Source organism: Parus major, chromosome 6, assembly GCF_001522545.3.
Source record: "Parus major isolate Abel chromosome 6, Parus_major1.1, whole genome shotgun sequence".
Taxonomy (NCBI): domain Eukaryota; kingdom Metazoa; phylum Chordata; class Aves; order Passeriformes; family Paridae; genus Parus; species Parus major.
The window spans coordinates 4905196-4909193 of NC_031775.1; positions in this window are offsets into that span (position 1 = coordinate 4905196).

The window sequence follows — 3998 nt, forward strand, 5'->3', positions numbered from 1 at the left end:
TTTATTCTCTCACGAATTTTTATTCCAAGTTACATTTATCACAGAACTTTACCATACTCTATTACTTTACTTTATTTTCCATACCAATTTCTGATCTTATGCCAGTTTTATGCTAGCACAACTTTGACATCAGTGGAGCTGATGCTGATTTGTAGCAGCAGGCAATCAGAATAAGGCTCTTTTATTTCCTTAGCAATGGGTCCCCAGAGAAAGCCTGTCCATCTCTAACAGCTGTTGCTCTGCTACATCTGTCTAACTTTCCTTTTTAATGTCTGTTTTCTCAAGTTTTTTTTTTTAAATGTCAGTGTGAGATAACATCATTCAGTTTTTCCTTTTGCAATCAAATTTTAGCAATCACAGCCAGATGTTGTTTTCATTACAACACCAGCCCCTTTTCAAAAAAGTTTCAATGCTTAACTCTCAAGAACACTTTTATTTTCCTTAAAATTGCCAGATCTTCATGCTTTTATAATAATCTATTTCACCCTGACATCCTGTCTACAAATATGGCACATTTGATCACCATTGAATGTTTGACTTTGTGTTCTTTTCATTTTCTTTTCCTGTTTCTTCTGCAGAGTGAAGAGGTGACTCCACAATACTACAATGGATTTCTCTGTCTAGAGATATTTAGACATCATAAAGTAGCAGGTGGGGGAGGGCAGATGGAGGCAGGTGAAAATTTACCAGTTTCAGGATCTGAACTTTAAAAAACTGTTCGATCCTTCTCTTTCAAATTTCCGCACATATTGAGGTGAGACAGAGTTGATATATTCAGTATTATATTCCGTGTCTATGGGGATAAGTCCCCTCACATTCCAATCAGCATTTGATTGATGTTATAAAATTCAAAGAGTTCACCATCTAAGGAAATGTTTCTATAGGGGATGAAAAAAAATAACATACTTAACACAAAAACACCCTTCCACATTGTGCATTGCTCAGGCTCTGTGACCACACCACTGTGTTAGAAAGAGGATACAATCTCACTCATGGAAGGAAGTAAGAACAGAAGTTTAAATTCCTCACAGCAGAACGAGGGGTTTCACACGTGCAGCCAAGGTACAAGGAATTCAAGTAAGCCTAGAACAGGCATGGTGAATGAGTAAGCAAAAAAAAAAAAAAAATTGTCTGAATGAGTCCATTAACTGTGGACTTCTGTTTTGAGTGCAGGACAGGTTTTCCCTCACCTGAATCAAGGCAAGGAAAATCCAGGGCCAAGCATTTACCACTGCGTATTTATCAGCTCATAGCAACTGAACAATGACTCCACTTTACCAAAGCAGTTGCCTTAGCTCTTAGACATGTAGGTTAGTGTGTGTCAGGTAGAGGAAAAATTTTAGAGCTAATCCTGCATTCATTTTCATTGCAAGATTAATTCCTAAATGGGGCTATATAGGAGCAGATCTTAACCATACAATATTTCCTTACTGCAGAATACACAGGTTCTTGTTAAGGCTCCAATCTTGTAAACCCAGTCAACAATGGCAAAAGGATAAGTACCTACTTCCAATGAATTAATGATACAGGCTAGATCCATATAAGATAAGATTGAAGGACATGACATTCTGAAGGAAATTTATATTCCTTAAAAATAAACTTGAAAATAATCAAAAATCAAACTAATCAGCACTGTGTTTACTTTGGTTTGAGCAACCTAGCATATGAAATTAGTCAGAAATGAGACAATGACAGTATTTGTCACCTCATTATCTGCATTGTGCCAACTGCCAGAATGAATGGAGGGTGGCATAACAGCTGCTAAACAAAGAACAGGCAAGTGTGGAATTACCTGGTCTAGAGCAAAAACTCTGAATCTTTTAGTGCAGAAAGAAAATCCAACTTGTTAAATTAAAACATAGCTCATGACTACATCACTCAACTTGACTGAACAGTTAAGCATGTTACTCACCTCTCCTTTTCAAAAATCCCTTTCAACTTCTGTGGTTTCTTTACTAAGAGCAATGACATTTAACAGCATTCTTTAGATCACTTCTGTAATGCAGTGTCCTAATTACAGTAAATGCTCTCTGTACTTTAGCAGCAGCTTGATAATATAGATTTGATTTTTCTTCTCATTAGCAAAGGAAACAAAAAACTAAAACCATGGTTACAGACAGGTTGGAAAACAGTTGCATTATGCTTCAGAACTGCTACAAAGAGGAAAGACAAGTTGAAGAGAGAGGCCTAAAAAATTAAGAATTTGTTGTTAGTATAATAGAATAACAAATGTATACATAACAAATGTATACCCTGCTTCTAATACATTTTGGATACCTATTAACATACTTAGAGCTTTCAGGAAAAAAAAAAAGTGCTTGATTACAGCAATTTGATGCTGAGTATTCATGTTTTTATAGTGAAAAGACACTGTGTAAAAACTCTGACTATGCAGTCAAATAGTCCTCGGCCACAGGCCTCAAGAAGCTGGTGAGCCACCTCTCACAGTGGGTTGTTTAAAATGGCAACAGGAAGGCTTTTGGCCAGATTCTTTGTTCTGGAAGGTAAAAGGAGCTCACAGTAGCAATTTCAAGAGCATGCAGAACACATTCCACTGGGGCTGTTTCATCTCCACAGATGTGTCCTTGGGTGCAACACCTGCCTCAGCATTTTGGCCACAGGTGACTGGAACATGAACCTCAGCTCCGCACACTTCCACATGGCCAGGACAAGGTGACTCATTTTATTGTGCTGATGGCAGTGCTTACTGAACCACCAGGGCAGGTTTCTGATGTAGAATTGATTAAGGCATGTTCTTAAGAGAATGGGTAGAAGAAAGAAAATGTTAGAAGAAAAATACGGGTCAGCAGATGCTGCTGGGAAGAAAGGGTATGAACTTCATCTCTTTTACTTTGGCTCCTGTGCACTACTTCGTTGTAATACTAAATTTAGTTAAACTGGAATTTTATTTTGAGGTTTCATTCTGAACCTCAAAAGCCAGATCTCCTACAGTCCCATTTGCCCATACCATTACCAGGGTAAATATTCACTTCTTAAAGTAATGATGATGTGCTGCTGGTGGCTTTGCGTCCCACATCACCAATAGCCTGGCACAACTTCCCACACTCAGAGAAGATCAGGAGAGAAGATCCTCCTAGCATCTGGGAAAATCACAGCCCCTTTACAGACAATGGAAGGAAAGACAGGCTTCTCAGAAGCAGTTCACTGAGAAAAATAAGCAAAGCATTCAATTTCCTCTCCCTCCCTCTACCCCAACCAATTAGCAGGGTTGAAGATTTTCTCAGCTCAGCTGCTATTGTGAAAATAAAGTCACTCTATGCTCATGAGGCATTCAGTCACTGCAGAGACAATGCCATATGTTAGATAAGAGCTTTCTGTGAGAAAGTAGTTTTTAAATTGTGGAACCCAAACAACTACTGATCTGGGAACAAAGAAGCAGGATAAGATAATTTCTCTGCTATCACATTTTTGAGTGTTACAGTTAGGAAGAAAAAAAAAGTCACTCAACTCTAATATATAACAAGTATGTAATACTCAATTATCACTAGCAACATTTCTCGTTTCACTGTTTTCTTTACCTTACAAGGTCTAAACTTGAAAACTTTCCTACAGCACATTTTGCTCTACAGGATAACTGTGTTTTGTTGATTTCAAGTCATGGGCACTGAGGTCATATGAATGAGGAATAAAGTGCAGTAAATAAACGAATACAAGACATGAAGAAAAACACAGCTTTTATGCAATTCCACCCTGCAATTTGCAGTTCACTTAAGCAGGACCAGATCAAGACAGATTATATTAATTTCTGATACAGACAGAAGGTCCTAAGGTTGAAAGGAAGAAAATCAGTTACAAAAGTTGGGGCGTTTTTAATTCTCTTTATGTATTATTGTGTTATTTAGATTGATTAGTGAGACATAACATCAATTTCATTCATGAATCCAGATTGTAATATATGTTAGTATACTTCGTGTTTTATTGTACACATATAAAATCAAGTATAAGAGCATGTTTTATGTAAAAAAACCCACATGCGG